Source organism: Rhinichthys klamathensis, unplaced genomic scaffold (genome assembly GCF_029890125.1).
Source record: "Rhinichthys klamathensis goyatoka isolate OS25496 unplaced genomic scaffold, OSU_Roscu_1.1 h1tg000390l_1, whole genome shotgun sequence".
Classification (NCBI taxonomy): Eukaryota; Metazoa; Chordata; class Actinopteri; order Cypriniformes; family Leuciscidae; genus Rhinichthys; species Rhinichthys klamathensis.
In genome coordinates this window covers 316,674-341,300 of record NW_026606893.1, presented here as the reverse complement: position 1 = coordinate 341,300, position 24,627 = coordinate 316,674, and the positions used below count along the sequence as shown (strand labels likewise).

Here is a 24,627-nt window from a genome sequence, read left to right as displayed (position 1 = left end):
TAACTATATTATTATATTATTAATAGTATTAATAATAATTACTCTTAAAAAAACTTTACTATATTATTAGTAGTACATTTTTATTATTATTATTATTAACAACAACAACAACAATTTACTCAATTATTTTCTTAAATATAATGCTGTTTATGCATCAAAAAACTGGTGTAGAACTGTATTAAGTTTAAATTTGAAAACACTGAAATATATTTCACTAAAAAGTTTGCTCTATGATTTTTTTTTATTCATCAATTCACCCTAATTAAGCACAAGCTTTGTTTATCTTGTATGCACTTTCAAAGTACATCTCAGTTATTGTATCTTTGCATTTTACATTACAGAGTTTTGACATGATCGCCACAGGCTAGAAAAGCCTGAAAATAAGACACGTCTTTAGTGAAGTATGTGTTTAAACAAAAGAAAAATTCCCTAAAGATATGCAAGCCATCAATAATAGACAGTGAGGCATGCATATGTAATGAGCACAAGTGTGTATGCAATGCCAGTGTTTTCCAGTTTGAATCCATGCAACTGTATATGCTCCAAAAAAAAATAAAAAATAGGAAGTTTCTGAGGCAGTGCAGTGCTCATGTTTCTACCTGATCTACCCATACAATTTGAGGAGGAGGATGTCAGAAACTGCTAAAAGAGGGCAGCCCACTCGGTTTGAGGGTCAACTTACTGTTCACACAAGCTCCAGCTCACAAATCAAAGCAGTTTTTCCACTACTTAATCTTAAGGGTCGTGACTCGCCATGCAAGAGGAACTCGGTCCACGGCCGACTGGCAACTCTATAAACATTTAACAGCCGTTTGCAGCCATTCACAGCCACACTTTAGCTATGTGTGAGTCTGCCCTGTGGATGCCCTGATACCTGCCTGCCAGGAGCCTTCCTTTTAAGCTCAGTCGTTACTGGAAGTGCCTGCCAGGAGGGTTAGTGTGTCTGCTTGTGTGGGTGTGCGTCAGTTCCACTTCCACCTTGCGGGCTTCATCTCTCTGAGCTCATTCACCGGTGTGTGTGTTCTTTTGAAGGAAAAAAAATCTGAATGAAAATGAAACCGTAAAGTGAAGGACTTAAAAATGCAGTGCCCTATAGTTAGCATCAGCTGTGTGAAGTTGTTCCTCAACCCATTGACATCCATCAGCATTATGGGAATTTTAATGAAAGCTTTTGCTCGGCAGACTCAGACAGCGGAGCATATAAGAGAGCCAGACCTGTTCACACACTCTCACCCAAACTGGAACAATATCTCATCTGCCAAACAGAATGAAACCAAACAAGAAGTCTACACATAGTGTAAATACAAATGCAGAGCAGGTACTGGATCCAAAAGGATGATCTGCGGGCCTTGTTCATAGTTTATCGCCACTGGCTGGAGAACAGTGATGGGCACACGGCTACAAGGAGCTGTTCTGCACCTTTTCTTCTCGATTCCTCCTTTCTACTGTTCCTTTGAAAGGTAACAAGCAGCATTTAGGCAGGTAGTGAAAAGAAGTCAATATCCTCTGGGGATCCAAGTGGATTACAAAAATGTCACTTTCTCACAGTAGACAGTCACAGAAGGGTGCACACAAACACACACACACACACTCACATGGGCAGACAAACAATAATACACACTCACTGAGATACACAGTAGTGATTCTGTGTTTATACTCGTACAACAACAACTTGGTACCCGCTGGTAGACCACCGTTATCATATCAATGTCCCAGGAACCTTCAGTCCAGCAAACACAGTATTTCCTAACTTTATTGTGTCTTATGTACCATCACAGCTCTATCAGTAAGGTTTTGGCATCAATGCCAAATCAGATGTTTCCTTTTCAAATCTATTTCATTGGAGACCATTTAGAATTACCACTAATTTCTTTAAGTCAAATAAAATAAATAAATAAATAAATATAAACATATTAAATTACCTTAAAATGAATCTAATGATTTGTTTAGTTCCTTTTAAGTCAATATTATACTGGATTATTATATAAAGTATTATTAAAACAGTTATACAAATAAATGAAATTGGTCATGATTTGTTATTTTAATATATTTATTTTCATTTTTTTTTTTTTTTTTTTAAGTCAAAACTATACAATTTAGCATTAATTTTAATGATAATGCTAAATTATATACAGTAATATATGAGTTAAAAGAACTGAAAAAAATGAAATTAGTCATGATTCATGACTAGATTCATGATTCATCGATATAATTTAGAATTAATATTCATGATAATAAATTATATGCAGTATTATGACTTGATGAAAAAAAAAATGAAATTAGTCATGATTCATTATTTATATTATTACTGAAATAATGAATCATGACTAATTAAATGCTTTATATATACATATAAATAATGTATATACATAAATAATGTATATATATATATATATATGTTATTTGTATTTGTTTCTAATAGATTTTTAAAGTGGATTTAATATTGATTGAGAAGTATATATTAATTGACAAATAATTAAAATAAATTAATGAAAAAATAAATTGTGAATAAATAGTGATCGCTCTTAATTTATCAGTTTTGTAATGGGCGAGTTTTACAAATGTGTCTAGAAGCCAGCTGTACAGAATATGCACAGCTTTTTTTTATCACAGCAAAATCTAAATCTTTACGTACTCCACAGAACCAGCATAAGTACCCTATGGGGAAATCACTGCGTTGAAAGCCAATCAGAGAAAAGAGATGTCCAAATCACTCAACTTCCCATATAGTGCTAGCATGTTAGCACACATTACGTATCAACCATCAGAGAGTATCAAATTCTCACATCTCATTCTTCTCCGTTATGGCGTCTTCCAGGAACAGTGTCATTTTTAAGCTTTGCCAACAAGTTGGAACACTTAGGAAGATCCTGCGCCCGCTGCACTGGAATGCCTGCAGCCGGCCGCTGCACATGTCTGCACAACAGAGGGAAAGACAGGCAGCGGAACGCTACATTTCACATCAGAAATGTCTTGAGGGACTTCTGTGTGGTGGATACACCAGCTTCATGATTGGTGAGGTCTCAGCTGACCTTGTTTCATGTACGATGCCTTAAGATCATTCAGCACCGAGCCGAGCGTATTCCTGAAGGATATCGGATCATGTCAGCTGCGATACAGAAAACCTAATATAAAAGACATTAAGCTTTAATCATTATTTTCAATTACAAATTATTTACAAGCTGTTCTGTGCTTGCACAAGATGATCTTAAATGTTCTCTGTGCTCAATGCATTTTTTGCAGAAATATTTCATATTCTGCAAACTTCTCTCGCTCTCTCAATAGGCAGAACCCAATTAAATATTACGCTTTTCTTTAAAAAGGAAGAAAGGGGAAGCAAAGTTCACATCATATAAAGGAATTCCAATTAACACCCTCCCACACAGCAATTAACTGTTAAAATGACTGATGATGAACAAACTGAAAATCCCTGGGAGTTCAGATGCTGCTTTTCTAATTAATTCCTGAATCTCCAGCATCTCTTATATAACGAAACGCTTTGTTTGTTTGACAGCACATCAACGCCTGGACTGGGCCAAATAAGTGTAAATAAAAACACAGGCCTTGTTTCGCCCTGCTCTAAATGTACCTGCGGTTCACTCCAACAACATTCATATTTCTGCAGTCGTTGAGGAGCAACAGAAAGAGACGTTGGACATTAGAGAAGGAAGCTGACAGCTGTGGTCATACTGTGTGTGTGTGTGTGTGTGTGTGTGTGTGTGGAGAGAGCCTCCTCAAAGGGGAGCTAATTAATAGATAGTGTGCTCAGGCCTCTGTCACAGTTTTCCTGTCAGGTCTTGCATAAGGACAAAGAGACGGGGAAAAAAAACAAAAGAAAAAGGGAAAACTGAAAAAAAGAGAGTGTGTACTGGGTTTATTGTTCTGTAAACTGTGCACATCAGAGGCGGCTTTGAATTTAACCTCAAGACTGAGGTTAGCAGCGCTGACGCAATACCCCCTGCCATTTGATAAGACGTTTATTACAAATTGTAAATGAAACTTAGCCTAGCTAAATACGAGAAAGAAAAAAAGGTTTCGTTTTTTAACGGGGGAAGATGGACAAAAGAGGAAATGAATTATGTGTGGAAAGAGATTGCACCATTTATTTAGTCATAGGTGGGTCTTTTCTTCAGTGTTCCCTTCTCTTTTTCAAACACTTGGCGGTACAGTATAACATCAGCACTGCAGTGTCTCTATTAAAACAGTATGTGTAATGGACTGCACTGTTCGTCTGCTTTCTGTCATGCACTTGCTCAAACTGCCTTGGGGTGAACCTTTAACCTCTTTGGGTTTGAGCCGGAGTCTCTGAATACATTTTTTACATTTTCTGAAAAAAAAAAAGCATGAGTACTGTTTGCCCTTGCAAAACTTGCCACCACAAATACAAGAGTGTTTTGTGTGGTTGATATGGCATTGATAAGGTGTTCAAGGTGTTATGGGGTTGCTAGGGTGTTTTGTGTGGTTACTAGGTGCTTTAAATCCACACCACGAGTATGGTCCCCTTAACACAAATGGCATTAACTTTAACTAAAGCAATCATTTTGAGGAGAAAAGGAGAAAAACAAGATTGCAAGTGCAAATTTGTGAACAATCAGATATTGTTGATTGAATCATATGGGCAAATCACTAGAGTACAGTATATGTTGTCTTGTTCATTTTACAGAAAAGAAAATCAACAAAGTGACATTTTAAAGGCATTTGCTTTTACACCATTAAAGGATAATTCCGGTATTTAACACTTTGAGTCTATTTTCTAGTTTGTTTTGGATGAACTAGAGTGGTGGACTTAGAAATGTTGACGATGGGTCCTGTCTCAACTTTTTGACTATTTTAGAATCGCCTCTGACCGCTTCAGAGTGGATGTCTATGGTCATGCTCAAACATGTCCTTAAAACAACCCTTAACGTTCGTTTTCAAAACTGTGCAACTCACCGAGTGGTTAGAGGTGGTTGAAGTAGTAGTCGATATATTAAAAACAAATATATCGGCGCAATGTATGCTTTCAATCCGTGTTATTTGCTATAGTGGAACTATTTTTTCAGATACCTCACAACCGCGTATAAACTTCCGCTCGATATTTGAGTCTGAAGCGTTAGCACACTCCCGACCACTTGATGGCAACAACCATAGATATCCATAATAAAGGCTAGATGTCTCGTCCGCGCTGCTGGCCAATGGAGGTCGACGTCAGCACCTGGCGGCCATCTTGTCACAGGCAGCTCGCTCACTCGTAACATTGTGTTAATGGTGCATGTAATTTTTAAATAACCATAACTTGCTCAATTTTCTACCGATTTTCAAACGGTTTGGTTTGTTATAAACGTCAGAGATGTAGTTATGACACTGCACACTTATGAAAAATAAGTGTATAAATAAATAATCAACCAGAATTATCTAGCCACGTTAATAACGTTTGTAAGAAACCAAACCGTTTGAAAATCCGTCAAGATTTGTGTGGTATTTGTGTTCTCACCATACATCAGTACCACAGAGCTCGCCAGAAAGCTAGCCTGTGACAAGATGGCCGCCGGTGATGACGATAGAGACTCCGCCATAAGACATCTAGCCTTTTATTATGGATATCTATGGCAACAACCACTTTGCCGCAGTTGCTCAGCTCACGCTAGCCATCTAAGAGACGGAGAACCGAGCGAAAAGACTACAACCAAATGTAAACAGACCCCTTTCCGTTTCCGGTAGCGCAGTAATATCAACGAGCACTGAGTCCTCCATCAATGCGATTTTAAAAATTGGCAAATAAAACACGACAGAAACTGTATTTCGCTATGCTACTTGTTTTGGAACATCAACGAACACCTCTAACCACTCGGTGAGTTGCACAGTTTTGAAAACGAACGTTAAGGGTTGTTTTAAGGACATGTTTGAGCATGACCATAGACATCCACTCTGAAGCGGTCAGAGGCGATTCTAAAATAGTCAAAAAGTCGAGACAGGACCCATCGTCAAAATTTCTAAGTCCACCACTCTAGTTCATCCAAAACAAACTAGAAAATAGACTCGAAGTGTTAAATACCGGAATTATCCTTTAAATGTGGTTAGAATAGTCTCCAACAAACTATGTACAAAATAAAGTGATAAAAAACAGTGAATACCATTTTGTTCTCAAATTCTAATTCAAAGATTCCTAAAGTTGTCGAGTTGTCAATCATAAATGATTAACAGTGTCACCGAACTATTTAACATGCCAAGCATAACACCTACATTATAATGTCACAGGTTCACAGAGAGATTCACAGCCCTGTCAATTCTTTCACTAAAAATATTCAACACAGCAGCCAGCGAAACCCAGACACTTATTTGCATATCTCAGACTGTGTGTAGTTGAACACCTTAGATAGCGGAGGCCATCGCTTTTGCATTTTCCTCCGTTTTAATATAGTGCGATAGCCATCGAGAAACAGAGCACTGATTTTACAAGCCCTAATACTGAAGCGCTTTATCAGGCCAGGATCCGACTCTTGTCAAGTGAAACTGTGATAAAGTCAGTTTCTAACTACACCAATCGATGAAAGTAATTTATTTACCTCGGGTAGGCAATTTCAGTTCCGTCTTAAGATGGCTGGAGTGAGAGAGAGAGAGAGAGAGAGAGAGAGAGAGAGAGAGAGAGAGAGAGAGAGAGAGAGAGAGAGAGAGAGAGAGAGAGAGAGAGAGAGAGAGAGAGAGAGAGAGAGAGAGAGAGAGAGAGAGAGAGAGAGAGAGAGAGAGAGAGAGAGAGAGAGAGAGAGAGAGAGAGAGAGAGAGAGAGAGAGAGAGAGAGAGAAAGTTTGGCTTGGCAGCGCTTTGTACGACGGCACCCAAGATTAATATTCCTCTCATGAAACGTTCTTGGACATGTGAGGCAACTCCATAAACCGTGCCGGGGTTAATGCACGGTACTAAATCTACACCAAATCTCAGGCGCAGGGAGAGGGGTGGGGGGGGAACAGTGGCGCTATCATTCCCACCTCTTCCCCTAACCTGACACTCATGCAGAACCTACATTAAAACCTCCACGGCACATGATACGGCTCAATCAGAGGGCCTTGTTCGCTTAACCGTCCCGAAGCGAGAGCGAGGGTGGTGTGGTCCTCAACTTGACTGGGTAAAATAAAAGGCACATGAGTTACACATAATAATCAATACAAATGTGACCACTTAAGGCTTATGTTCAGGTGCTAATGAATATTCATTTTCTTTGTGCTTCAGGCGGCCGTGTGGTTGTAAACCAATCACAGAGAAAGGGCAACCCAAAGGTGAATAAATCAGGGTATTACATAAAAACAAACGTGTGTATGATATGAGTCAGTGCATGATCGAGGCTCATACGGAGAGCGTGTGAATTACAGAGTGCGGTAAGTTTTCAAAAAACCATATAATCTGGGCAAGTGCATTAATTCAGTACATCTCGCATGCTTGCCATTATGTCTGTCATGTGTGAAGAAATCTTTAACCAAGTTTTTGCATTTCTATTAAACACAGCTAGCCATTTAAAGAAACTATAGTACATGAAATCCCTCCCTCGCTCTTTCTCTCCGTGACCCTGGATGTCATTTACATGAATCGTATTGCTCTTGCCAACCTTGAGTCAGACCCCATTTACGACGCCCTTTATTTCTGCAAAAGACTAGCAGACTTCCTGACCCCACCATCTCATTTCTCTCTATGGAGGTTAGAGTGATGGCTAGCGCACTCTGGATGTGAGAGGACGTGTCTTACAGGGTGGATGATAATGGCAACCTCAAGTTGGTGCTAGGACCTGTTATTACAGTGTGTTTAAGTTTGCGTTTGACTGACAGGACAGCTCGGCGTGAAAGGATTTCTGCCGCTACAGCTGCTGTGGTTTTGTGGACTTGACAAACATAACCCTTTCTTTTCACTATTGTTTTTCCCCTCTTTTCTGCCACTCTAACTCCAATAACAATGCTATTTGGGGTGGCTGAGGCAGCTGCATATTTGTCGTCCCCCCTTTCTCTTCCCCTCCCGTTCCTCCATTGTGTGTGATCTCAGTGTCTGGGACAACCGGTTTGATCCCCTATGCGAGAGTAATTTGCCAGTAGCCTTCTGTTTCAGAGCCCTGATAGGGAAGAGCCCCACCTGGAGAAGAAAAAGGCCTTACTACTTGTGAGCTATTATTAGAGAATGTAAAAAAAAAAAAAAAAGGAGCCTACCTATCATATAAACATTAAAAGAGTGTGTAATCCTGGCAATATTGAGTCATTCAAGCCCGCTCATGGGAGCTGTAGTTTACGGTGCCCTGGCATTGTTTACAGTGTGTAGTCAACACAGCGGATGGTATCTGAGAAATAGTCCCGGCCGAGGAGATCTTGCACCGCCAGCGGCATTAATTAACTCCTCACGCCTGTCAGAAGTAATAGAGAGCAACGCGTTTAGACACATCAACAGGGCGGCTGGTCGTAAAGTGAGAAAGTTGGGCAAAAAACAGACCAACTAAGCTCTACGACGTCCGTTGCTGAACCAGCAGCCAATGAGTCAGTCGCCTTGTTAAAACAAGGAAGGGTTCAGATTTCAACTCCACTTCTAAAGCATAATGCTAAAATCAAAACCTGGTCCCCTTCCAGGAACCATATAAAAGTTGAGTGAATCTGGAATATAGTTTTGCAATTAAAAGCGGTGGGTGGGGCATTTTAGTCACAATATTAATATAATTTGTGCATATGCACACACAGTAAACCCTTAAAACTAACACTTTAATCCCACCCACTTTTAAGCTGTCAATCAAAATTGCCCTCTTTCTCACCTACAGCTCCACCCTTCCTGACGGGCGGGCCAACTTCACAGCTCTACTGTATCCAAAAACAACTCCGCCTGAAACTCAATGCCATACGCCACTAAGGATGCAGACGACATGCAGACTTGGACATTTTTGGGCTGCTTTGCTCATAGTTAGTGTTGGTACGTAAATCGAGTTTGGCCCCGGAATCCTGAGGGGGGCCCCCATTTTAACAGTACACAGACTCAAGCCCTCAATTAGACTTCTGTGAATACACTCACAGGCCACACTGTTTACCATAATTTCTCAACATTTTAATGGGATCCAGCTCAAATTCAAATAAATGAGCACTTCAGATGATGACTCCAGGCCTTCCTTCCTACTGTTTATCTACTACAGCCTCCCTTTTGACCTCGGTGCCACCCGCATCAGTCAGAATGCTCAACAATAAAGATGGCCTGTTGGCCAGAGGCCAGTGTGAGGGAGTTCCAGGCCAGTTCTTGACAAAACTCAAAATATTACTTTTGTTAATATTGTACATCCATTCTTTATGTTTTGAAACTTTAAACACTAGCCAATACTAGCTGGCAACAAAAGTTTTGTTAAATTAGCAAAAAATTGTTTTGGAAGCATCAATAAATAAATGTGTCAAAAAAGTACAAAACAAACAAATGTCAATCACTGCATTATATGCCATTGCTATCAAGCAAAAAGTATGGATCTGTATAATTTACACTTTAAAACATTTTGTGATTTTTTTTAAATGTGTTGGTAAAGAATTAATTATTATTAATTAGCAACATTTCAGTCAAACATTCTCTGAGAACATTTTATATATATGTAATTCTGTAAAGAAAATATATAGAAAAGAAATGATAAAAAAATGTGTACAAAAAGTTAATTAAATTAGTGTTATTATTATTATTAGTAGTAGTAGTAGTAGTAGTACAACTACACTGTTAACAAAAAAAAAGTATCTTTTGTGGTGGGGCCAATAGAAAAGGCTGTAAAAAAAAAAAAAAAATCTTACTGATGCCATGGTGAGACATTAAAAAAATAAAAATCATCTGGTAACAAGAAGGAAGGAGTCCTCAGTGTGTGGTCACTTTAAGAAAACGAATGCTCAACAAAAGCAAAGCTATAATTTATACTCGCCTGCCGGACAAAGCCTGGAAAAGCTGGTGGAATGTTTGCGAGCTGCCTGGATACTCCTGGAGAAGCAGGGTTTCTTATTGACGCAACGGCTGAGAAAATAACACTGGCTTGTGTACCAAGCCCATGGCCAAATATCCTTTTATCAGAGAGTCTGCTTATACCCCAAAAGAGAAGGGAAAACAGATGACCAGACAGCAAGCTAAACAGAGAGAAAGGAAGTGAGTGAAAGACAGATAAATGGGAGAGTGAGGGGAGATGGAGAGACCTCCTCTGCTGTGTTCTCTCCTTTTCATTTCATTTCCATCCTGTCACTCATTTGATAAAGTGGCTACATGAGACTATTGAGAGCAAGACAAACTACAGCCCAGGTCACAGCGTGCATCAACAGTCTGCGCCCCCGATACCGCTCCATCTGCTACCGTCCTGAACCCTGGATCTCTTTCAAGACGAGAAAAAAAAACTTTCCGTCTTCTATGAAAGAAGGGCCATCTGGAATTTTCTACAGAAGGTTCTTCCCTGGTACAAATTTTTAAACCAATACGGCCAGGCGGACGGAGGCCCGTAATGGCTCTGACATGTCCCTGCGCTATGACCTCATCATCAGACAGTATGCAGAGCCAGGGCACAGAGCGGTGGAATTCCACCAGAAGGTTCCATTCGGCCCATGATGTCGTGCGCCTATCCCGACACATGTAGGTTCGGCGATTGGTACTCGAGAGCGCACATGGCTGTCGACTCACGTCACCAGCCCACTAACGTGACAGGTAGCGGGGTTTGTAATTGGAGCCGATCAGTAAGCCATATGCCACTCGTCTCCTAGTGCCAAATCCCCGCCCCCACCACCCCTTCTGATGCTTGGCACACTCTGGCTCCTACGAAAAAAAAAGCCCTCCACTTCATTAAGAAAGTAAACACAAGTGCTGTCTGAAGTGTCTAATTAGTCCCCTAATTACTCCCTGCTCGTTACTAATGCAAATTAGATTATGCTGCTTAACTTCATCGTGTCCACAATGCCGCTGTTAATTGAGGCCTTTTGAAATTAAATTACTCGCTAATTAGCATATCAAAACCATTAATTCTGTGCCAGAGAGAAAGAGAAAAAAAAAACAACAACAAACGCCAAGTTTTGCTAATGAGTTTTGCTAATTGAATATGTACGTTCAATATTGAGTTTTTGCCAGCCGGGCCTCGTTCAAGAAGCTACTTAGCCACTTGTGTGAGCGAGTTCAAAGGGAACGGAAGCCGGTCTTGCGTCGTTTAAAGCAGCACTCAACTGTTTTGTCAATATTTTCTTGTTACGCAGCACGAGGGTAACGCTCGGTGAATGAAAAAATACGCCTTTGTTAGTAGTAGACATAAAAAAAATGCTAAAAACTATGGTATGCATGATACATATGTATTTGTTCAATTTGAGGAAAAAAAACTGAGTTTAAGTGAATTTGACAAATCACTAAAAATGTTATATGTACACTACCATTCAAAATAATTGTTTTTAAAGAAGCCTGGTTTGCTAACCAAGGCTGCATTTATTTGGTCAAAAATACAGTGAAAAGCTGTTATCCTGTGAAATATAGTTACAATTTAAAATAACTGTTTTTAATGTTCAAATATTTTAAAGATTTCATTTATTCCTGTGATGTCAAAGACAATTACTCCAGTCTTCAGTGTCACATAATCCTTCAGAAATCATTCTAATATGCTGATTTGGTGCACAAGAAACATTTTTTATTGATACAACGTTGAAAAAAGGTTGTGCTGCTTAATATTTTTGTGGAAACGCTGATGCATTTTATCCAGAATTTTCTGATAAATGGAACGAACAGAAGAACAGAATTTATTTGAAAGAATTTTTTTAACAACCTAAACTTTTGAAAGGTCGAGTATGACGACATGATAAAAGTCCATTATTCGAAAACTTGAATCAAGCTTGTATAAATCTTAGAAAGTTGCTTTGAGTGGAGAGCTGATTAAGGAAAAGATCATAATTAAAATGATTCATTATTGAAAAATGCCATGTAAGCTTTTCTATTTTTTTTCGTCAAGTACAATCAAATGTGAAGATCTTTCGCCACACTAAAAAACTTCCAAACTTTTAACATAAAATTCTCATACCTTCACAGGCAGGGTCCATTCAGAATGAATAAGCCCCAAGTAAAAGTTCACGCCATTAATTCATGTAATCTACAGAGGCGACGAAAGGCTTAAGAAATCTCAAGAGTCATTTTTGCTTTAAATGTAAACGACTACGATTAAATTTAACACTTCCCTTTTCGGCACCCCACCCCCACACACCCTTCAACCCAATATCCGTCCAATATGGATTTCTGAAAGACTCCATTCAGTGCTCTCAAAGTCTCATTTTAATACTATCTCCAACTTCTCATTTGAATATGGACCTAATGGAAGAGGTGTAGAAGAGAAAAGAAATTGAATAGTGAAATTGAGAGGTAGCCACACAAAAAAATTAAATAACCGTGATAATTAGATGTGAAGATATTATAATTTCTTTACAAGGATGCATTGAAAATGCTGCTCTACAACATTTGGCCTAATTGTCAGAATTACCATATTAACCAGTTACCATTTGAGTAAGTTGATTAAAAAATTGATTATTCGTCTATTTCTTTTAGGAGTTTCTTAATCAAAATCTAACATCCTTGAAAAATTAATTTGAAGCCCCTCTTATCAGTTAATTAAATCTGGTTGGAAGTCATTTTTCTGTGAAGCGTGATTAGACAGCGCACTGTTCTGTACTGTTCGGGCCGCATGACGTTAGAAAACTTTTCAATGTCTCATCAAACATTCAGAAATAAGAAGAATAGAATTTCTTTGAAGGGCCGTCTCTTCCCTCATTCTTTTTTTGCTTCCTTTTTTAAACTATGCCTTTCTGATAAATTACGCTATACCCGAAAGATCTCTCACTCTCATTAACACATTCTCATTACCAGGCAGGAATATAAGGAAAAAGGAAAGAGAAAAATAGAGAATGAGAGAGGGTGTGTGTTGGGGGACAGAACGAGAGAATAATACTTTTATAGGATGGATGACTGTATGGAATTATTTCCTCATATAATCCGGCAGAGTGTGCAAGTGTGTATGCATATATATATATATATATATATTTGAGGTGTTTCTGAATTGCTGTCTCGGCTGGAGGTGAACCTTTAGCCAAATTAAAGAAAGAAGAGAAGCCAAAGATACAAATGTGCTTTACAGACAGGAGAGAAAAAAATATGAAAAAAGTCACAATCTCTTGAGAAAACGCACAGCTCTCCCCAAGAAAAGAAATCAAACCGAAATACAAAAGACAGGAAAAAAGCAGCTCTTTTTATGACCCTTTTAGTTTTTTTTTTGAGCAACTCTAACAGTACGCCATTCCAGATTCCTCAGACAGGGGATCTAAGAGGGGCGATAAGTCATATTTGACAAAGTAAAGCTTAACACATATTTCATTACAATAAAATACATTGTAATATCAATATCTTTGGAGCGTCTCTGTGGACAAAGTTGTCAAGAAGATAAGACAGTGCATGTCAGAGTCGGGTGGGAAGGAGGCTTCGGCTGGAGAGGCGCGTTGCTCTGAAAGTCAGCCAACACACACGGCGCTAAAACGATTTCGCCAGACAACCTTGGGATAAGCTGCTGAGGACGACACATTAATATACCAAGATAAAACAGGTGATGAGACACTAATTCTATTTTTTACTGGAATAGCCACATATATTTTCTTTCATTTTCCCCTCCTCATGCATTACGCTCATTCTTTATCTGTTAAATAGGGTGGCCAACTAATCAGAGCATTTATCAAATTCCTCACATTTTAGCCTTTATTTTGGGGGGTTTCCATAACTTGGAGTACAGGCCACTGTAGAGTTTCCAGAGCTCAACTGACCACACGCAAACCTTTGTTTTCGGCCTATGAGTCTTACTGCCATAATAAAACCATGGTTCAGAACGTTTATCCAAATGTTTGAGACCTTAAAAGAGGGCAGCCAGGCCACTCGTCATTCACATCAAGGTGTGAGTGAGGCCACGGGTTTCGATTCCTACAGGGAGTGGGTCAATTAGTCTGATTAGGTGTTTATTGAATGATTGGGGGATGCTGATTACTCTGCTGAGGGGTTCAGCTTACTGGCAGTCAATCAAGAGAGCCGCTCTCATGGGGTTTGTTCAATCCTCTGACCTGTCAAATGTTCAGAAAAACCCTATCTGTTTCAAATACAATTAACTTTTTGGACAAGGTGGAGAGAAAAGTGAAGAGACTGGACAGGCTGAACACCTCACCTCTTCGATATCATTACCGCTGATACTTTTCAGAAAAAAATGGTAGCAGATCCTTATTAGGGGCCCCTTATGAACAGGTTCGAACCAGAAACCTAAGTGAAACTAAATCCAAATTCACATCGCCTAGAGGGTTTAGACTTTATTTTGTACCGCTTTTTCTTCTGTGGGATTTATTATTATTTTTTTGCATGGGGGGTCGTGAGGGACAAGCCACGGCTGTGTTTTTGAAATTAGCCATGGCAAGCTGGTGTGCGGAAAGTGATTGCTCTAAACCGCGAAGCGTTACCGGGAGGGATGGTGGAAGTTCGCAGACGCCTCGGCCTAATAGCACCCAGGAGATGTGCTCCGACTGAGGATTTCTGGAAACTTCTCTCTGGCCAGATTTTTTACAAACGCCCAGCACAAAGCCTCATAAAGAAACTGACTCGTCAAGAGATGTCGAATTCAACCTAACTTGCCGCTGTAATAATTTCCTCCTTCACTTCGACTCTGGCTGTTCAAAAAAGCAGGCTTTAGAGTGCGTGTTAACTTTTTATGCACTTGCATTGTAGGTTTGTTTTGCTGAGAGCTGATTGCTTTAAAGCCAATCATACAATTGTGTTAGTCCTTAAAGAAATACTGCATTTGTGTTTTAGATCGTAAATACTTCAAAAGAAATCTGAGGGTGATGAGAAACAAAGGCAAAATACCTGTCATAGTTGAAATGATAGAGGATAATTAGCTCACCTGTGGACAGTGGTCATATTGCCCTGTTTCTTCTTATCTAGAGATTTCAAAAACATTTTCTTCCAATTCTTCCTCTACCTGCGGGAACTGAATTAAAAAAAAAAAAATCTCCTATGAACTGAAACAGCAATTATGACAACCAAACACTTAACAAAAGATCACAAAAAAAAGTCCTTCCTCACAACCTATTAAAGAAAAAAACGCAGGCGTGGAAATGTCTGAATGTGATAAAATGCCGCATACAAACTCTTTAAACAAATTGAATCAGGTTTTAATACAAGTAATAGGTTTACATCTGAGGCTTCAGCCTTTCATCCGCTCACCATTTTATCAGATAAAAGCGATCGCTTGATTGAAAAGAAATGAAGTAAAGATTAGGTATGCTAGTTTCAAAATTAAGCATACAGTCACAACACCTTTCTATCTGGAGTTATCTGCAACTTTTATCATGTAGATTCCTTTAATAAAATCTGGGCATGGGTCATGTCAGGAAAGGTAATTCAAATTGAAAGTGAAAAATTACCATAGAATGCCATGTCATCCCAATATCACAGCAATGCAATTCCTCCCCATAAAAAAGCGCATGTGTGTGGACGAACATGAATTTGGCCATCATTCCTTTTTTAATTAAAGCATTCAGTCCCCTTTCAACGCGAGTTCAAGGATGCCAGGAGACTAATTAATTTGAAAAGGTAAGATGTCTGCACACAAATGTCTTCCGCCACACAGATTTAAAGAATATGTAATAAGAGAGAGGTAAGAAAGAAAGGGTTCGAGAGGTCGCACCACTTTAAGTCGCCCTGGTGTCATCCAGTGATCAGAGTTGAAAATAGACCAGTGCTGGAGTTTGCCTTTTCGGTATGTGGGTGGGAGGGAGAGTGAAAGCCTGGATAAAGCCCATCAAAAAGCTGCAAAGAGGACATCAATGAAAAATAGCAAAGAAATTGCTCATTGGCTTATTTATTTGATATAAGCTAACATGGTTCAAATAATATCACTATATTGCCGGCAACCATTAAAGCACCACTCACTATAAAGTACAGTATAGTAGTACAAGTACAAGACACACGTCAGCTTTTTGTAACCCTACCATTTTATAAATATAAAAATGTAAAAAAAAATTATTAAAAACTGTTTGGAAAATGCTGGGAGTTTGCATCTCTCTTTTCACACTCACACACATTTTCATATACAAGCAACATTGAAATACCTTCATACAGTACAATAAATAAAAACATTTTAATTTAAATGGAGTACTTTTTCTGCTGCATTAACATTGTAAAAGTAAATATAAGAGGATGCATGCCCTAAACAGTGCATGCAATAATTGTTTTTTCCTCTTAAATTTTATAATATAAATAAATTAAAACCTTTGTTCACACCTTTCTTTGCCATGGCAAAGGGGAAAAAAGACAGTGGGGCTGAATTTAAAAGTGTGTGTGAGCAAGAAAACAAAGCACAAAACTTATTCATTCCTGTGGAAAAGTCCTGGACAGGAGTGCTAATCCTAGGTTTAGTGAGTAGGTTATTTCCCAGGGAAGAGGGGATATGGATGTAGAATCCCATTACAGATGTTAGCCGACTGGCAGTGACCGCGAGGGCAGACTTCATACCGGTACAGAGCCCCATCATGCCCCCAACCTACCGTCAAGAAAAGCTCAACCGGTATGAAGTCTGACCGGCTCCCCTAACCCTTCCACCCCTCCTTCCACCCGCGACCCCTCTGTAGGAAAATACTCTCCCTGACTTCTCCTGCTAGCGCTTCGATGAATGGAGGTAAGGGGCTGTCTGTGAGTGTGTTAGTGTGTGTGTGAAGGGGGGTTACTATACAATTATTCAGATAACAGCTGGGGATAATATAGTGGCAGATGTCCCCTGGTCAACAATGCTCACAGACCACAGCCGAGAGCAAAAGGCAACTCTAACCAACGGTTAGCAGCGCTCATCACACATGTTTTAAAAATGAGTAAGAGCAGAAATCAATCTCTTTTTTTCTTAATTTTTCTGAAACCCTTAAATTTCTCCTCCTGAGCTATCGTACATTTATTGGTAATAAAAAAATATTAAATTATAAAATCACAACAATACACTCGTTGGGAATATAGCCAATTAATTTAGTTAAAAACAATTAATTTTGACCAATATCAAGTTTTGGATGACATCTATATATTTTTTTAAAACCTGTATATATATATATATATATATATATAATATAGATGTATACAATATGTATATAAAAAAAATGTAAACCTGTAAATATATTTATGTTATCCAAAACTTGATTTTGATTGAAACTTGAATCTGCGTCCATGTGTAAAAGCCCTCCCATTATTTGGCATGTGATGGTTAGCGCAAGATAACGTGCTTTTCCTGCAGTGCGAGTGTGTTGCGCTGCGCTTCTTGCACTCCTCACCCCCCACCAAGACAAAACACTTCACCACAACAGCGTCAGAGAAGGGGGGGGAAAAGACAAGACCTTACACAACACAAAGAAACGCATGGATTTGGGAATTTATAACGACACATTCTGAAATTGTGATATTCTTGTAGGAAAATGCAAAGTGTCTAAGAAAGTTGAGCCAGAACTACAAGAGGGGCAGAAGAAAAAGCAATCAATCAAAAATGGAAAGACGAATCTGATTTTGTTGTACACATGGTTAAAAGATAATTCTGTCATAAGATGTATCACGTTCGTCCGTTTCAAATGCAAATAACTTAAGTAGGCATCCCCTTGTTACCCATTACTAATACCATAAAAGAAACCAACACTTCTCCATTCCGCTGCTACTTTACGGATTAGCGAATGAAAATTAGATGCATTTATATGGTTATTACTTATATGGTCACACAGTGGGGAGGGGGGATTTATCCAAGCGTACAGTGCAGCGCCAGAATCTCCCTCAGGAACGAACCGCTCGCACCTTCGGCAGCTGGGGGTGGATTAGAGTTTTAAACCCGGACTACGGTTTACTGCGGCCGGCAACACTGACAGGAATTCCTCCTGCCGTTGCCGGCAAACAAAGCCGGGCAACGCGGAGAGGAATAAAACATCAGAGGTTTTCTCCTCTCCTGTTTAGGCAGAAGTTTTCAGTAATCGCAATCGCTGTTTTGAGAGCTTAGCATTTGGCGTCACAAGTGGGATTTTATCTGCGATAGAAGCGAGAAACAGAACTGGGCTTCTCTAGAAAACTTTACTAAGACGCATTCAAACAAGCCGCAGCTGTCACTCTGACATCACGTCACGTCTTTTGTGACAGTGCCGAAAAGTTTGCTCCCATCTTTCCCAAAGAGCTTTACTGATGTGGCTGCTCTACGCCGTTCTCTGACGGACATGATGGCTTGTCAGCGTTGCGCTGGGGTTTTTAAAATATACAGCGAGTCGCATTATAAAGACCTTCGTGGAGGGGGTGAAGGCTCGAGGGGGGAGACGGCGGACTGAGAGAAAATCCATAACACAAATACAGCTGTCAGCTGGAACGCAAAGTTAGCAGAAGCAGCTTCGGTGGCCACAGGGAGCAAGTTTATGACTTCAGCTTGCATCCTCCCTTAGACACTATCTAGGCTTCAGTAATCAATACACAGTGTTCTTTGTCACTCCAACAGGTACCTGAATCTGTTTCGGGCAAAAAAGGCCAGTTGTAACTCTTTCAAGCAGGTATCCACATGTGACCGACCATGCAGCGCACTAGTTCGCTTTCAATCCGCGTCCGCAGCTCAGAGCTGCCAATAATCTCTCCCGAGGTGCTCGGCTAATGGATATAGAGAAGTAATGATCAACGCCTCAGACTCAAGTACTGTCATTTCCGTCCAGTGAACACCCTGCTTTTCCTTCTACCACATTTCCCCAGCTTATCGGAAATGGGCCCTTCCTCTCTCTAAGCAAACGCTAGGGTCATTCTTTAAGACAGTCATCACCTCATAACAGCCTGGCACTCTCCCGAATCCCGGCGTGAAGCCTCCCCACACAGGAAACCTTGTGCGCAAAAACTGCACACAAAAAAATGTGCCACTGAGGTCACAGTAAAGAGAAACTGTGCTTAAGAGTTCAAGTGGAGAATTAAATTCACATTGGGAATAAATAGACATAGGAAAACAATGTCCAGCAGCATCTTCAGCTGACGGATCGCCGAGACAGCATTTCCGCACTGCAGTCTGGTCTCTCTCAAAGTTGAAACAGTCAACGGCAGACCTTTTCGATATCTAGCTCAACTAATCAGATCAACATTGTCATCTGGAAAACATCCGTCACTCTGGTCTCTTTTGTCTTTTCGGTTTTTGATTTGCAGATGCTGAAGTTGGTTGAAATTGCTTTAGTGTCTTTTTTAGAGTAGTTAGTTCCTTTTTTTTTCCCTCTTTCAAGGCTCAGAGTTTGAGGAGAAAATGACACCACTCTCTGACTAGTAATAAAAGCAGCTCTCACTGTCTAAAAACGTGCATAATTTATGATTCACATACACTGAAAAATGCCCAGCCTCGCCGTTCCACCAAATAACATCGTCAATTAAAACCACATGTTTAATCTACGGCTGGTGCTCGCTGCTGGTCAACGCCAGAGCTGACGCGTTTAAAGACGCAAACGAGCGTAAAAATTACAGCCTGACCTTTCACGTAAGGTCAGCTGAAATATGAAAGAGAGAACGTAGGCATGACATATTTCACACAAACATGTTTCGGAGAGCAGAAGTGGCCAAAAGTGTGGTTGACAAAAAATAATCCTAATCAGTTAGAGATGGATATGTATTGCTCTTCAAAATGCTTTAGCTAAAAATGCACTTGTGTGAAAACTAACATTATTTTTGGAACGGTAAAAGAGTTTAATGGTGGAAATGCCATGTGAGGGTCTAAGGGACAGTGCTTCATGAGAACAAGAGTGCTTTGTGTTAAAACCACCCATGATATTGAAAAACTTAAATTTACCTCTAAATCACTTCACTAAGGCTCATCTGAATTTGAAAAAAAAAGCACACACACAAAGCACTAAATGCTTTTTGCACAGCACACGCCGACATATATTTGCATTAGCATGGAACCGGTTGTTCAAATAAAGTTTCAATCACCAAATGTTCCTAAAATATGCATCAAAAAGCAACATGCCTGAATGTACACCTGGCATCAGGTTAGTCTCAACATCCAAAACAAACACATTCCTGACCTTCTCTCTACCCAGAAAAATACCCACATTGGACTAAATACCAGCCTGCCATGCAATCCACACATTCATCAAAATATCGTATTTGAAAGACCTCCGAAAGTGAGGTTTGTAGTCTGTATAAACATGGAGAACAACATAAAACAAAATCACTTATCACAGAAAAAGTGATACATCACCAATTATAACGAACTCTACGGTAGTCTGGTGTCCGCCGTTAGAAACAAGAGTGCTAAAACTATCGGCTGAGGTGTAGCTGTTGCCGCCTGCAGCTGCTTGACGGCCATGCAAATAACTAAATTACCCACTTTACTGCCATTTTCATGCCCTCCCTGAACGAAATGCCATATTCTTTGTCAACTTCATGAATTATCACTTTTCCTCTATAAGCACATAAAATCATTCAATCACTCTATTCATCTAACACACAAGCAGATCAAATGGAATTTGTATTCATCACTTTATGCTTATGTTCATCTACATCTACATTTACACATGTCACATTTCAATTAGCATGGAATCTATTCATTATAAGAGGCAATATATCAAAGAACAGACATTTTAGGAGCACAAGTGCAGCACTGAGACAAAAAAAGTGTTTTAGTAGAAGAAAAATTATTTGTCTGATTAAATAAAATAAATATTTTATGAAATTAAGCTTTCAGAAAATAAATGCCAATGCCCTTTCGTGTGTTTTTAAACGCTGTTAGTAATACTAAACACGAAATAATTAAAAGATTAAACAAAATAAAAATATCAGAAACACTTTATGACATCAAAGTAAATCATTTATCGTTCTCCTTGAATTTTCAAAAAGATTCATCTTGTGATTTGGCATGCATTGTGCTGTAAATGCCAACAGTGAATTAAGTCAACATTCAACCAATACTTTCTATGAAATTTAAATTAATTGTGTCAAAAGCTCCATCAATCAGTCCTTATTAACATGAGATTAACACACACTGACAGGTTATGAGGAGAATGAAGATGATGATGATGATGTGTGTGTAGGCTTAATATACACACACACACACACACACAAGTACACAAAGAGTCTGAATTACTAGTGTACTTGGTTTAACTCCTAAGCTGTACTTCCCTCTGCAGATTCACTTTTAATGCCAGGGACTCACGTTAAAATTGTTGTTTTGTTTTGTTTTAATTTTGCTGTTGTCTTTGAGAGAGAAACAAACAGCGCTGATGATCACGAAACGAACAAGAAACCATTAAACATATGGTTTAAAAATAAAATTAAAAGTTAATGTTGCTCATGCATCTGTGTAAAAATTAATCCCTAAATAAAGAAATTACGTTTTTCATCACTGAAGTTAGTCAGCAATATGTTCGTAAAGGCGATGCAAAAAAAAAAGACCAATTAAAAATATATATTTTATTTTGATGTGCAAACCTAATAACGTTTCATCAATTTTAAAATCTGATTTTGCATCTATACAAACCTTACTCGTGTAGCCTATATCGCTGTAATTGATGCATTCGAAATAATACTCATTTATAGGCCTAAGTATAATAATAAATAATCAATACATGCAGAGTTAATCTTACTTTTAGATTTCTTTTATTTCATTCCTTACATTTTTTTATATTCCAGTCTCAGTAACACACCGCTAATAGACCCTAAAACAACTATTAACAAACTTCAATACGTTTAATTTATTTTTGTTTTTACTTTCTGTTATAGCCTAATTTTAAAACGCTAAATTATTACTTCAAAACATTGTATCTTATAGATATGAAAACGTATGAATCAGAAGGCATGGGATATGAGATCAAATCACTATTTGCTGAGAGCCTTTTAAAAACAATCAACTACACGGAGAATAAGAAAAACAAATGTGCATTAAGCCGTGGTTTAACTTTTTAGTTTACGGTAGCCTCATATTTCGATGCTGTTTATTAACTTTGAGTGGTTTATCCGGAGAGTTTTGTCTCAAAGACCAAAAAAATATGTGATTTCTACATTTCTATGGAATGTCAAGAGAAAACAAATCCATACTAACATTTATTTATTAAAAATTACTTTATCTGATCGGTCAAAAATAATCCTTTTTTTTTATTTTGATTTCAGAATTCAGATCTCAGATCTCGGAGCAGGTGATATTTTCAAACTCAGCTGCACGTTCAATAAACTTGTTATATTCTTTTCTACCATCGTGGTTCATTTTTTAATGTAAAAGACTTCAAAGTCATCATTTATTTTGTCAAAAATGTCTCTAATTTATAATCATGTATTATTCTCTCGTGGAGAACAACAACACGCGTTCATCTCCGGTTTAAAAGTGTCACGTAAAAAAAAGTTAGATTGTCTAATTCATTGTGATACTAGGAGCTTCCCATTTGCAAAACATCTAAGAAAATACACTGATATTTCTTTCTATTGATCCGAAGAAGCGTGTGTGTGATAGCGCGTCCGAGCATTCAAATCTGGGATAGGCTATTAAAATCGCGTAAGAAGCGAGGCGTAAAGTAGAAGAAGAAGAAAGAATGAAAAAGAAGAAGTAAAAAAAGTGGATATGAACCTGTTAGGATATTGTGAAGAACTCTACTTTCACTCTACGGCTGGACCATGTGGATGTGTCGCTCCAGCTCTCGTGAATGTCCCAGCGATTCCAGAAAGCTTCAGAAGAGCAACGCAAAAAGAAAAAAAAAATCCTGTTCTATGAGTGATGTCTTCAGACCATTACTTTCAACGACAACTGTCTTTATTAGTCTTCTTTTCCTTTTTTACTGGCGTCCTCTCTCAGACTGGTCACTCAGTAGGGTGATAAGTGGAAACAATAATCGTGCACTAGCTCAAAGGCTGCATGGTCACAGCGCTCCTCAAAGTTCATGAAGAACAAGCACGCGGCTCTTTACGCCTCCCCGTCGCTTCAGGTCTTCCCTCTTTCTCTCTGTTATCACACGGTGAGTTTTCCTAAAGTCCCAATAATGCTTCTCGCTGGAGTTTTTGGCATCTCGTCTGTTCCTCGCTCATTCGCAGAGAAATCAGTGTTGAATTACTCCGCTTGTGTCTTGTGTTGGCGATGTTAGGGGACAGTTTGGTCTACCGTAATACGCCGAGAACGGGCGCGCGTGCACATCTTCTGCGCTGACGGAGCTTGTAGCACAATACAAAAGCTCGCGCGCTCCAGGCGCTGATCTCTTCACCTGCGCGCGCATCGCTGGTTTAGTTTGGCCATTGTGGCAGCCGAGGAGCAACAGATGTTAGTCAAAGGACAGACTCACCAAGGGAACCGTTACCTTAGTCCACATATACTCTTCAGGAAATAACAAGTCTGTTCATGCTGCTTGTCATCATTCAATCTGGTTTTGTTGTAAGAGTTATTATATTTTTCCTAAAATGTGTTGTTTTAAATGTTATTATTTATTTTTTAAGTAGGTAGGCCTATATTATCATTTTCAATGTTATTCTAGATAGATATAGATAAATAGAAAGATAGGCTACCATTGTATGCAATAAAATAATTTATATGCATGTATAAGACACACACAAATAGTAAATGATTTGTGTGTTATTGTACTATTATTGAAAAACATCACTCGTGACCGATTTAGGCAATTGTTGATTTATGAATATCACTCCAACTTTCAATGGATAGCCTAGTCAATAATCTGTCAGTAATCTGTCATTTTATCAAAAAAGTTTAAATATGATTTATTTTATGGTCAGTGCCAGTGGAAACTTTCTCTCAGCAAAAAATGCCTTTTACTTGAACCATCAAAAAAAATTATTCACATCTCCACTGGACAATAGGATACGACCCCCATTAGTCAAGACATATTCATTAGAAAAATCAATAACCCAAGATGTAGCCATGCTGGCCTAAAATGAAGGAAGGCAGCAGGCTCACATAGGCTCATAAAACAATGCTGACTTCACTTCTATGTCCTGCCATATGGACCTCAAGTCCTGGCCAAATAACGGCAGCCTTATTGCACTTTAAGACAGAATGATGTACTGAAAAAAATGTAGTTTGTCAACTTTTTGAAGTAACTACAGCATGTTTAATCATTAATCTGATGAGGAAGTTTGCACACAGATTAAAAAACGAAAACATTTTAGAAGCAAGCAGAATATTTGAAGGTTTCCCCCTTCCATATAGCGCTTTGAGTAGAAAAGCGCTATATAAATGTAAATTATTAACAAATTAAGGGACGAAAGAAGATTCTAAAACGAATATGTGCATGTTTGCAATGTTCCCTGTCAGATTAACATGATTAAACACACAGACACAGATTTTTAAAACTTCTTTTGCCTCGTGCACATGATCAAGTACGGCAATCAGATACATTGGTAAGACGGACAGAAGGAGATTCGGTCTGCTCACCATCACGGGGTTAAGATTAAACACTCTTGTGGTTTGGCCTTCACAGGCTAATGAGGCACTCATGAAAGGATTACACCAAGAACCCATAGGATGACTGACTCTCTAACTAACTTACCTACATACAGTTCACCTCTCACAGCACACACACACACCTGCAAACAAGATCACGGCTGGATATTGAAGAGATAGACTCAAGGTCAAGAGTTTAGACAAACCCAGAGATGATCAATTAAACA

General features: G+C 38.9%; 1 protein-coding gene across 5 annotated transcripts in view; it reads right to left on the bottom strand.

Annotated features, from left to right (window-relative positions):
• The window catches only part of foxp4 (forkhead box P4), a 126,510-nt gene extending 103,388 nt beyond the window's left edge, over window positions 1-23,122 (bottom strand). For 2 of the 5 annotated variants that reach the window (XM_056234131.1, XM_056234130.1), the window contains exon 1: window positions 22,583-23,120. The gene's annotated coding sequence lies outside the window, so the exon portion shown is untranslated. Of the gene's footprint in view, window positions 1-22,582 lie in introns of all 5 variants that reach the window. The other 3 variants (XM_056234128.1, XM_056234127.1, XM_056234129.1) reach the window with 3 other exon arrangements.
• Window positions 23,123-24,627: the final 1,505 nt, after the last annotated feature.